Source organism: Callorhinchus milii, unplaced genomic scaffold (genome assembly GCF_018977255.1).
Source record: "Callorhinchus milii isolate IMCB2004 unplaced genomic scaffold, IMCB_Cmil_1.0 Scaffold14, whole genome shotgun sequence".
Taxonomy (NCBI): domain Eukaryota; kingdom Metazoa; phylum Chordata; class Chondrichthyes; order Chimaeriformes; family Callorhinchidae; genus Callorhinchus; species Callorhinchus milii.
Window position 1 is genome coordinate 10,625,789 of NW_024704755.1, and position 13,441 is coordinate 10,639,229.

Sequence of the window (13,441 nt, forward strand, 5' to 3'; positions counted from 1 at the left end):
CTCTCTGCAGAGGTATTCCACTTTGTTCATAAGCACATAACATAACCCTAGTCCCTCGCGACTTCTTTCTGAAATTAAAAACCCAGACACTCGTCCAGATGTCTTAGAAGATAAGGACGAGGCTAACTTGTGCGCCACAGAGGACCCGAGGAGTAGGAATTCACGTATATATCATCACATAGTTATTAACCAGGACCACAGCTAGTGCAACACAAACATCTTCTATAGACCCTGATTCAGACTTGGCAGTGTTAAGAAAATACCCTCCAGCAATGTGTTCTATTATGCTGAAATAAAAGTAGACATGAATGGCAATAGAAACAGTAAAGTATTGTTTTCAGTTTCAATGTTGGCCATAGAGTTAACTAGTCTTAAAGTAAAATGCCTCCAAATGCTGATGTAAGTAGTTGCTTATACAAATGAGCTATTGAATATCAACAATCTTATTTGGCAATAAGACACCGATGCTTACAGAAATTGAGTATAGGAAGCAAATTTCTATGGAACAGTTTATCTTGGAGGAACTGACAGCTGTATCTGATCAAAACCAAAAGCAGTGATTGATTCTGACAAGGAGAAATCACCTTCATTGCTAAGCAACTTATTAGAAACCCAGTGTACATAATACTGAGGTGAATATTTTCAAGATAGCATGTGGTGAAAAGGTTTAATATGGTAACAATAGTACATGAGTACTATTCTAGACTAAAGGGCTCTGCTGTGGAAAATGCAATTTTTAATGTTTCTGGAGACTGTAAATGTAAGTTGATATACATGAGTATTGAATAATGTTCTCCATTTATTTATTTATCAGATTCTACCCAGTGATTTTCCAATATACAGTAGTTTTCTAATTCAGAGTATACATGGAGCAGCCCACATCCCTGCTTTATTGAATAAATTGAAGCTTTGCGAAAAGATTAAATTTGATAATGATATACAAAGCTGTATTTTACAATTGTAATATATTAGCTGCTGTGTAATTGAATCCCTTCAGAGGCTAGTGTGATAGCCTTAGCTCCTCGAAGTCGGAGTACGTCAAAACAACTCTTGCTTAAAACTTAAAACAGTTCTTACAAATGTGCTTAAATATTAACTGACATAACACAATTTGCAACAGCTTGTGGTGGTTTCTTAGATGAGGCAAACGGGAGTGGGGCTGAGCTAGACCTGGTTATAACTATTTGAGTGGATTCTGGCCCAGTTACATGCTGGTTTGTTTGGCCACTTTATTCTCTCAATAGTCCATATTTCGCAAGAATTCATACTGAAATATTAGTACATGGTTACATTTTCACATGCTCCTTCTTATGACCAAATCGAATGTTCACACCAGCAAACGTAACTGAGGTATTTTTTATCCCGTGTAGACATCAGGTAGCTCGAGAGGTGATTTTTTTTGTGTTCTTTTCTGGTCAGCCTGGCTATCACCAGGTGGATGGTAGGTACCAGGAACTCCCTGAGAGTGGCGAGTACACAGAGAGCTCTGGAAAGATGACCTGCGAATGATGCATCTATTTAAGCCATTTGTGGTTAAGGTTCAGGTATCTCCACATAAAGATGGATAAAGGAAATAAAGAAAAACAAGTGGGAAAGAAGAGGGAAAGGGAATTCGAAGCTTGTTGGCCGTAGTGATCAGGATAACTTATTTCAGTCTATATCCTTTGGTATTAGCTTATAATAGGGAAAATCCAAAGATAACAACAAATACTAAGCTGCTTATTAGCATCAAAGCCTGTTAATGAAGAGAATTGGCAGCTATTGTTTTAACACTTCGAGCACTGCAGTTCGACTCACAAGTCTAAATCCTGTGGGGGTCTTAAGAGCTGCTAGGTTTTTCTCCTTTCATTGTTCCTGCTTCCTGCTGTGGACATGAAAATCATACCAGAGATCTGTCTAGATTCAAACACCCGAGTCTTCAGTCTTATAGCTTTTCATTGGTTGTAAAGCTGGGCTATAAACCCATTTTGTCAGCTATTGAAAGGAAATTTTTCTAACAAAAAATAGAAGTGGCTCCTCCTTTTCAAATAGATGGTGGGAGTCGAGAGAGGTTTTAAAAGATGACTTTTAAAGTCAAATCAATAGAAACAACAACTTGGATTTTTATAGCATTTTTATAGCATCTCAGAGCGCTGCACAGTGGCGGGGTTAGATGCCAAGCAAAGGTAGGAATATGTTGGAATAGGTAGGAAAAAAAGGTATATTAGACAGAAAATAATAAAATAAAGAAATTAACTAGGAAAGGAAAAATGACTGTCAAAGGAAAGACAGGATGATCACAGGTGAAGTTTTTGAATTTTTTTATTTAATTTTTTTAAAAAATGGATTTCAGCGAGTGAAGGTTAATATAACACTAATACTGCTGCCCTGGTGTTTGAGGAGCTTTTCCTACTGTAATTGTGATTTTGTTTTCAGCATCAGAGTGCATGGATTGAAAATATACAAACCCAGTCTACTCACAGAAACAGAAGAATCCTTATCGACTTGCAGGGAGTCTAAGGGTTACACTTTATTAATAAAGAAGGGCTTGTATTTTCAGCATTGTAATAGCTAATCTGTGAACAGGAAGTATTAAACAGAAGAAATAAACAGTATTTAGACTGTTATGTGAGTATTATTGCCTCTCTATAATAACAAAACTACTCAGCCCCCTATATTGCTTCTTAAATAGCTTAGTCCAGGCTTATGGTTATCATTCAGCAGTGTTGGATCTTTGTTAGTTTCCCAGTGAAACTTGCAAGAAAAGCTGAGGAGTTTACTGGAGATATTTGTTTTAACACAAACCAGCTTTGTCCAATAATGCCCCGTCTTTACCAGACACCGCAGAGTGATTACTGATCTCAACTCTGCCGGGCAGTGAATTGAGTTTTTTTTTAAAAAAACAGGCTAATAATGACCTGTGGCAAAATAACTGGTTCGGATTACTCTGATCTAAACCTCTCCAGAAACTGTTTATTTTAGACTAATTCAGATTAAACTGTCGTAAGTGCTAATGTTTACAGGAGATCTGATTCAGTCTGTTTCATTGACTGCTCAAACCTAACTGCTTAAGGAAACAATCTGAATCTGTTCCAGGGAACCCAAAGCTGAACACTTTGAACTGGAAACTTGTGTGGAGAACGTAAACAGATACAAGTTATAACTAGTCTATAAGCTAAACTTCTTTAACCCAGAAGTAGAAACTAATCCAGATGTACACGGCATCAAAGTTTTCAGTATCAGAGTCCTATTTGAGCTTTCTTTGCTCACTCCAGGTTCTTTGATTGTCTATGTAAAATACTACTTTTTTTTGGTCAGCCGAGTGTGGAAACCCATCGCCGTGCTTGTGAGTATCTGCACTAGATTAACTTCCACATATGCACGGAAATTTCCTTTTGTATGAATGGAATGTTCACTCTACAAAGATTAAAGGAGCTGTAGTATATGAGGAGTGATGGCTGTTTGTACCTAGTTGTTAATGTCAAAACAACATATTTTCTATTAATACAAAGAGTTGTGAGAAGACTAAACAGTAAATACAATAAGGACAGAGGATATTATACCAAGTGACCCAAGTATGTCTTCCTTTATTTCCTCTCCCTCTCTTTGCTGAAAGCACATATACCAGTACCTTTGCAGTTTATTAGCTGTTCTTCACTTGCAAGTCTAGACGCTCACTAAATGTTGGTGGGCTATTCGACAGCAGGGGGGCATCATAGCCAAGCTGAATGACCAGACCGTGAAACTCCTTACCTCCCTCAGTCTTCCCTTCTTCTTACAATCGACAGGTTTTTATTATCCAAACGCAGTGTCAAAATTACCCCCTTTTTGACTTGTTTTTCTTTGCCACTCCTCAACCTTGACTGTGGGATTGATCTTTCATCCCTGTTTCCCAATAAAACAAAATTCCAGCAGGAGTCACGGGAGAAAGATGAGGAGTAGGAACTCTGGCTGAGTTTCTTCCTCCAAAGCGCCCAGATATTTAGGCTGTTATAGCTCTCGAACTGCTGCTCTGACTCAGAATCAACATGGAGTTGGGATCAGACCATGGTTTTTTCAGCACAGAAACATTGCTAAATACTTCTAACAGGCTTCTTATATTAAATTCTTCATATTTGTTATAGAGACTATAATATTGTACCATATCCAAGGGCTTTATAGATGCTTGATGTTCAGCATGACTTTTTTTTAGGCAAATGCTGTAGCCAGTTTGCACACAAGGTCCCATAAACAACCATGGGATGACCATGCAATTAATCTGGAGAATTGTTTGCCAGGACATGGGGAGAAGCTTCTCTTTTTAAACAGCATTATAGGAATCCTCAGTACTGATGTTGGGTGCAGCTCCAAGCCAACACGGAGTGGGCTCTATAACAGGTAAAGTCAGGAGTATAACTGCTCTAATATTCTCAATTTTTTTGTAAACAAAAATCTGCAGATCAGTTGTAGATTTAAATTGTGTAGTATAATTTCCATAGGGGAGAGAATTATCAATAAAATATTATTCCTGCAAGTAATTTAGACATCGTGGCTCACTTACTTTGCTAAATTCTAAGAGTCTGTGTTTTTTAAAAAAAGGAATAAATGGAGCAGGAGCTGAATACCCTCATCTATTTATTTAATATCTTCCTACAGAGTAGCTTATTTAGTTCACAATAGGAACTTTACCTCAGGACCCTTGTTGGCATGTTCTAAACAAAACAACACCACAAGAACTATGAAACAATTACTTAACGTGATGGATTAGTAATACATTGGGGAAGAGAACTGGAAAACAAGAAATGTAAATTTCCGAGGTTACCATACAACACGACCAGCCCTCATCTGCCCACATCTGCTTTAGGTTGCTCCACGGAGACTACAAAACAATTTAGCAGCAGATCTTCCTAAAAGTCAGCAGAGATTCCATAGAAAAGAAGTCCAGCATAGATCCCAAACCAAGTGGGATACATTGAAGAATGGCATGAAGGGAAAGGAGGCACGCTATGCCAATTCAGCACTAGTTTCCGGAGGGGGACCATCTGCCCACCTCAAGCTGCAAAGGGAGAGGGATCTGTATCCTTAGACATCAGGTGGGATTGGAAGAGTAATTTTCCACATGGCACAACAAATCTTAGTGCCAAATCTATAAAGTCAATCAAACTAAGCACATTTACAACGATTGTTCTTGGATACAAGCCATACTGTCCTGTTGTGTTTGGGCAAAGCTAGCAAATCAACAATCAAGACATGCTTAAATGACAAGGGCATCTGTCACCTGTGATGCTGAGATGATGTCGGACGAAGTCCATCACTGGCATTTTGAAATGGACCAAAGCAATTCAAGATTCTGTGACGATAACTTGGCTCGGGAAAGCATGAATTGTGGAAGTGTGTTCAAAATCCTCTTGAAAGCGTTGCTATTGTGCAGTTAGCAAACCAGTAATTCCTGAGCTATTTCCATCTGATCTTGATACTGAAAGTTCTCTCCTGGCAAGCAATGGTTTGATAACGTGTTGATAACGTGTTGACCAAAGCCAAAAATTTCTGCAAAACAATTTTCAAATCAGCAATTTTTAACAAGTGGATCAGGAATGTTACACGTGGGACCATATCTCCATTAAAGATTTTTTTTAAAATTAACCAGCACAGGCACAATGGGCCAAATGGCGTCCTTCTGTGCTGTAGGATTTTATGATTCTATGAATTCAACCAATATCTGATATTCACAAAACATCCATGACCAGTATTAGTGAGTAATGTTCGTTTTGAAGTAATCTTTTTTGTACGTTACTAACATTGCAAGAATAGACTACTTTGCAAGACCCAAAAGCTGATAATTTAGCATCAATTTAAAAGATATTAAAGAATAATTTGAATAATATCACTGCGTTCTAATATGTCTGACATAGATATATTTCAACAAGAAGAAAACCAATTTGGAGAACCATTATTTGGATTTATTGGAGCGTTTAAACAATCCTGTAAATGGTTAAAATGAAATTTTACAAAAGAAAGTGAGAATAAAGAGGAAGGGGAAATGTTAGGAAATTATGTGATAACAGGGCCAATTATATATTACTGTATGTTTTTAGTTATTTTAGTAATAATTCAAAAAACAATTGATATAATGTCTTTCATGTTAGGGGAACGTCGCAAAGCCCACAAATATACAGTCAATTCACTTTACAGCATATTCTGTGAAGTGTTTTGAGACGTTTAGAAAACGTGAAAAGCGCTAAATCAAATGCAAGGATTATTATAAAGTGCTTCACAGGATATACTGTAAAGTGTGTAAATTGTAATGGCACCACCTTGATGATTCAATCCGTGGGCCCTGTGCCTGTTAAGCTGCTGATAATCAACGAGTTAACAGCTACCATTAAAATATGGTGTGTAGTTAGTTGTTAATAGTAAAACAGGTCTATTCCTGACTCTATCCGATAACATTTCCAGATCCCACCAGCCACTCCTCCAGGTTTAATATTCATGAATAAACACTTGTTCTGAGACCAGCTTTCCTGATTTTTTTCTGCAGACTTTATTGAGGACATCGCTTCTACTTCAGTAATTTTATTATTCCAAACTAAATCTGATTGAGTTCATACAAATTGCTCACTAATCAAATTTTGAACAGTGATTTTTTTTGATTCACAGAGACTGGCTCCTCACGTATATATCTTTTTTGACCACATTTTAAACTTGAGCGCTTTACTCTTTTCAAAACAATGCCATCCAGAAGTTAAAAACAGATGTTTTGCCTTTTGTAGTTTTAAAGTTGACAATCGATATTCAGTTCAAATAAAAGCTGTTTAGGAACTTCAGAGAATTAACAGTGCCAAAAGATTGCCAACATGTTCGACTACATTTGTCACGAATCCTTTGATCATGCAGAGCAAAGAAAAGGGGTCATCAAAATCAAGCTGTTACTTGCTCTCCCTGAGTTTTATAACATGCAAATATATTTACTTCAGAAAATGCAATATTTATGAAACAGATGATTTGCAAGTTAAACAAAGGAGGTCACTGTAAACTCTGCATGCACAATATCTAGTCTTGATGGAAATATCTTTCACAGGCTGCTATATTTGGGCAATAATAGCCTCCATGCAGGGACTACATGAAGGTTGAATACTTGGGTACAGGATTAACAGAAACATTAAACATGTAGGGCACAACCCCTCCATCTTGACTGCTAACATTACTTTACTACACACCAAAAGAATTAAATTTTACAACCCAAAATATTTTTCGAGAGAAAATTAGCCAACAGCTATAGAGTGATCTTAATATCGATCATAATTTACTTTTCTCTTCTTTCCAAAAGGTCTCTATAAATGGAATCGTGTTGTTGTTGTTGGACTCTATCTGATACATGATTCTACAGCTACGAATAACTCAATCCTGTTTTTTTTGGGGGGGAATCTTTATAATTTAGTTTCACATCAGGCTTCAGTTTGACCAACCAATCCATTGAAGGAGTCCCTAAGTTACATTTACAAAGAAATCATTCTATCAGCAAAACTTATATGTACATTTGTAAATACTTGTCTGTTTCCATAAAGTAGCGCAATGATACGACTGTAAAATAACAGAAGCTTGTCACGGTCCTGGCTTTAATTGGTCTTAAAATTAAAGATGGTGACAAAATTTTCGAATTCAGTTGTAAACTGCAAGTATTCTTATTGTATTTGTTAACCTGACCAGCTCCAGCCTTTCTCCATTTGGAAATGTGCTCTTTGGCACCACACTGCACATTGGATGATAATAAATGAAAGTCACTTGATGTTTTTGAATGACTTTCAGTTATGGTGAAATATCATTCACATGAGATTCATTTTTAGAATTCATCTCAAAGCTAAGAGGAGCAATTTAATTCCATCATTAGCTTTTTAAAAAAAATTGAGACTAAAAGTGTTTTTGGAGAACCAAACGTTTCATTTTATTATTGTCCAGACTTCATGGGAGCCAGTCTGATTTGAGTTGTTTGCTGATGTGGTTGTTAATCAAAAGACAGGATTAAACAAACCCTTTACAAATTATCTTATGATGAAACTTACCCCGAGGGGTCTGTTGAAAAGGAAAGAAAGATTTAGAAAAAAATAGCATTTTTTTTAAAAAAAAGCCAGCTCCCTAATGGTCATTGACTGATGTGAATATTAAAATGGAGTGTTCACATCAAAACAGTAGGAATAACTACAGTTTGGTGAGTTCTTTGTTGCTCAATTTTGTTTTAATTTGATACTTGATGCAATTAATTTTGATCAAGATGCTTTTTTTGTCCACTTAAGGGGAAGAAAACAACAGTGTGGCTTTCTTGAGTCAGACTGACTGTCTTACTGACAAAATTGAGGGATGTAACATGAGGATTAGTCATGTATTAACCAACACATAGGCCAGCTACTGCATTCAAAGCTCCTCACATCAGTGCTCTCAAACTATTAACCTGAGCCATTCCCTTTCTCAGGAGCTCACAGTTGTCTTGTTGGAATTCTTTAATGTGGACCTCAGAATGGCAGTTTCCCAAGAGATAATAATAATAATAATATCACTGTTGTTCAATATTATTTGTTGGTATTTTACCCATGTTTGCTGCAAATGTATTCAGGACCATGATAAGTTCAAAGCCAACTCAACTGCTCAAAATTTCTTTGAAATGAAAGAAATGCATCTTAATTTTGGTCAATTTCTGAAACTAACTTCCTGTCAGGACTCTATCAACTTAAAGAGAAGGTTCATCACTGCCTTTCCAGGTTAGACAATAAATGCTGTGCTTAAGCAGCATCACCTACAACCCAACAATGAGTTTTAAAAAATGGTTTCTATTATATTCTTAGTGGTTGAGTATAGTAGGAGTAAAGTTCTCCTATCAACAAACTGTTTTTCTAGCGACCCTGGTTTGGAGCAGAAATCCAGGTTAAATTCCCTATCCTAGTCCAAAGTGCTAAGGCCAATTGAAATTACCCAGATTAGATTATTTAATCAGTGGAACCCTCTTGGTCTGTATGGACTAGTATTAGACTGGAAGACAAGTTTACTGAGTCATTGGGCAGCTTTGTTTCTTTTAATAGCCATGTTCAATTTGTTTCCAGTTGCTATCTGTCACTCCATCAACTTCACAACAGAATCCCTGTTGCGGAACAGAGCAGAGCTCTAAGTTTGGATGAAATTGCAAGAATTTTTTTTGTGTAGAGTGGGGGATAGGGGAACCTTACAATGTTTATCAACCCTCCTTCAGTCCAACTCAAAATCTAATGTAAGAATATATATTCCATCCCCTTTGAAGAATAGCTATGCCAAATAACTGGGAAAGTCACAGCATGCGAGATACAGGCTCATACTCTGCATGGGTCAAGAGTCACACAAAGAAGCTACATGACCTTGTGTCAGTCCCTGTCTGCTCACCACCCATTGAAAAACATTTTTTCAATGGTTGCTTTATTGGTAATGAATGAAGCACACAAAGAATGCTTCATTCATTGCAAACAGAAAGCATATGGAATAAATGTTATTCAATGGGCAACACTTTTTCCCCATAAACTGTGATGCAAGCTTGGATTCATATTGAGATTCTCTGCCTGTAGTGCCCTCACTGGACATTAATCCCCATAGTGGTACAAACTACAAACAACACACTTTGAATAACATGATTACCTTCCAATAGTAACAGTCTTATAGTTTCCAGGAACCTAACTCAGTATATCATTCCTTTGTAAAATGTTAAGTCTCATATCTTTCACTCTACAAGACTGGCTGTAAGGTAATAAAATTAATACTCCTTTTGTTTGATATAACAGCTTTCATATTGGGAGGACGTCTCAAAGCACTTCACGGGATTAACTCTAAAGTATAGGGGCATGTGTATTTGTAGACAAACATGACAGCCAATTTGTGCACAACAATGTCATGAAGTGAATGACCAATTTTAGCTGGGGTTAATCCGGCAGCACTCTGGGAGAAATTCCTTTTGTGAATGATTTATATTTGAAACAGAAAAAACACTCTTTTTGCACCTAAAACTTCAGTATATTATATTATCAAATAGAAAGACGACGTCTCAAAGTGTTTGCTGGGGAAATACCTATAATGTCAACAGCTGTATCTTTTGAAATGGTTATGTATATTTAGGTCAATTAGGAGCATCCAACACTGCCATGTCCCTCAAAGGAATGGCCTATCCGGTAGTCGGCACATACCCAAGAAGGCATCTCAGTTGACATTCTAAACCGTAGCAGGGTAACTGCAGGTGAGGTTGTGCATTGAAGGGAAATGCCTAGTCTTCTGTACAGCCACTGGGTGTGCATCCATGTGCATCGTCTGCCTAGGCTAATCTGGTGGGCACAGTGATCTTCTGCCTAATCTTGGCAGTGATCACAATCGCTGTGTCGTGTTGTAAAGGACATTGCTGTGGTCATGTTAAGACCATAGTGGCCAACCAATGCACCAGGCAGGGACAAGCTGTGACAACGGGACATTATGTATCAAGCATCGTCAGCTTGATGAACAAAGCAGCACCAGAACTCACTGAAAACGTTGACACAATAATGAATTCTAACCCTGGCTGAGTGATATCAAGATGCTTACAAATGTACAGTACAGCAAATGTCACAAATTGATCCAGGGGAAAATTGTGCAAACAAGTGGTGGAGTAAGAACATAAATGAGATTGAAAGGTCTTCCGACCAACATAACAGCAAACGTGTCCACAAAACCATCACGTCCATCTGTGAAGCACAAACCTGTCCAAAAAGGGCAAGCAACCTACTGATTACAGACCAGAACCTCACTCTCCAGCAATAGTTTGAACACTTCAATGAACACCTTGGCACTACATCAACTGTGGAGGTGGAAGCAATAAAGGCCATCGCATCACAGCCCACTCAGTATGAGTTGGCACGTCCATCAGGCCAAGCTGAAGTTTACACAGTCATCAAATATGTAAAGAATGGCTCGTGGACCAGATGGCCTTTCCTGCTGGAGGCTTGAGACACGACAGCTCAACCCTATGCGGCTCCCTTCACAAACCTATCTGCCTCGTTTGGAGAAAGGATTTGCATAAGAAAGGAAAAATTATATATTGTCGCTATATACAAAAAGCAGAGACAAATCTGTAGTGACTACAGATGGATATTAGTCCCATTGATTGCCAGGAAAATTCCTGTCATGAATGATATCTTCCCTAAGCCTCAATGTGGTTTGGATACGGAACAAAGTTCAACTAACATGACTTTCATGGCTGCCGGATCAGGGAGAAGTGTAGGGAACAACAAAATGGAATTCTTGGGTGTACCTGACTAAAGTATTTGACACAATAAATATAGTAACTTTCTGGCAAATACTCAGCATGTCAGGCTACCCCATCAAACTCAAGTCACCTCTACGATGGTGGTCGTATCTTAGCACTATAGCTGGAGATGTTTTTGAATCATTCTCTGTCACTAATGGTGTTAAGTAAGATCATGTGTTCGCTCTTGGCTTATTTGCTGCAGTTCTTTTGGCTGCTCAACACCTGGACAAATGAAAGGGTTTACATTTAATTCAGACATGCGAGAATTGTATCCCTTTTTAAAAACGGAATCCCACCATTACATTAACAAGAAATACCTGGTAGAAGCTTTGTTCTGTTTCAGAGATCAACCTACTGTGCTGTGCGTATAATGAAAAACAGGAGCAGTTCATTTTGTAGCTGATATTTCTGCTTAACAAAGGACTTTTGAGTCCAGAGTATTATGCACCATTTATTATACACTAGAGTGCATATTAGGAGATATGTTCTAAACTCCAGTTTTTTGGAGAAAAGTTCAAAACAATAATCATTACTCAGTCAAATCTTTGAAATCTACAATTTGAAAATGTTTCTAGTCTTTATCCTCTTACCAGAAGGCTACTTGACCATAGGGGCTATCATTGCCAAGATAGATTCTCTCTTTAGCTTTCATATTTTCAGTGTGTGGCTGTGGGGAGGGTGGTGAGAAACCTGGCCTATCTCCAGTGTGTAGTGACCAGTGTTAGAAATCCAGCCTACCTCTACTCTCTATGCTGGTGCTAGGGGCACTAAGTTTCTAAAGTATAAATCAACTGTTTGCAATTAGTTTGTTCAACATTCTGTGTATGATATTAAATACGACCGTATCCATTTCAAAGCCCTCCATAAAATATGGAATCTTCTTAATGATATATCTAATCAGATCAATTTTAAATACCAAAAAGGAAAATAATACTACTGGGGTAATAATTATATCAGTGGAATTTACTTAGGCCAACACTATTCACACCAACCCTTGTAATTCAATTTAAAGTTATCAGTAGTTTCCCTATTGAGGTTTCAGCTCTAACCAGCATCTCAGGTTACTTTTACATGTTCCGAGTTGAGGCTTGGATTCATGGCAGAAATAGAAACCAGATCGCATCATAAAAAAGGTTGCAAGGTTTTAAAAATGCCTCACATTCTGACATTATTTTAGTTGCTCTCCAGCAGATCACAACATCAGGAAGTAATGTTTTGAAAGATAGGAGAGAATATAGAAAGAGAGACATGTGGACAGGCTGCACTTAGGATCACTCCAGTGCAAAGGGAAAATAAAGTACATGGAGGATCATCAAACCTGATGGGGACTAAGGGCAAACACTTAAAGAGACAGTAACACTTTGTATCCATCAGCCCAGACTTGGATTCCAAACGATCAGCAGTGAATCCCTTCATCAGCGTTGCTTTGAGTACGTTTCCTTCAGCAAGTATTAACAGTCTTAATTGATTCCTTGCACACGTTTACCCAGGATGTGAAGTCACTTGGTACAGCCTGCATCCACTCTGCACAGCTGCAATAATATCACTAGACCATAGACAACTGTGAAATGTGGTAAATCCAGTCTATGATGTCCATGGAAAGCATCTGAAACTGTGCTACAGGAAGGATTCTATCATTTTACTGCGATGCTCTAACACTAGGGAACAGGCAGCAATCAGGGTCAAAAGACTGGTGTAGGATGCATTTGAGCAGTCTGCATGCCATTAATGTCTTTCGCTTCAGAAGCTTCAATCTAACTGTCCAGAGAAGAACACGTAGAGAATGGCATGAAGTGAGGCACAAGCCATTATATCATTATGTACAAATGAACTATGAAAGGGTACCAGCCCTGCTGGGTGTGAAGTCCAGAATTCACATTTGCTAACACATGCAAACACTCCTTGCCAATGCCCTGTAACAAAAAAGGAGTCACTACATTTTTTTTTGCTGCTCCAGTTTTTTTCCTTCCCTCCTGAAGGCATTCGACTCATCACCCCCCCACCCATGCCCCCCGGTTTCCTGTCTTTTGAATGAAGTCAATTGCAGCACCCAGGCTGAGATGAACTAACTCAGCACAGACTGAAAGTTGAACTATCTGGTTTGGATGGCAGTGCAAGTTCATGTTGATATCGTTCAGCTTTAAGCACTCTATATCATTGAACCAAGTTTCTTCATAGAATGCATCGATGTTTTAT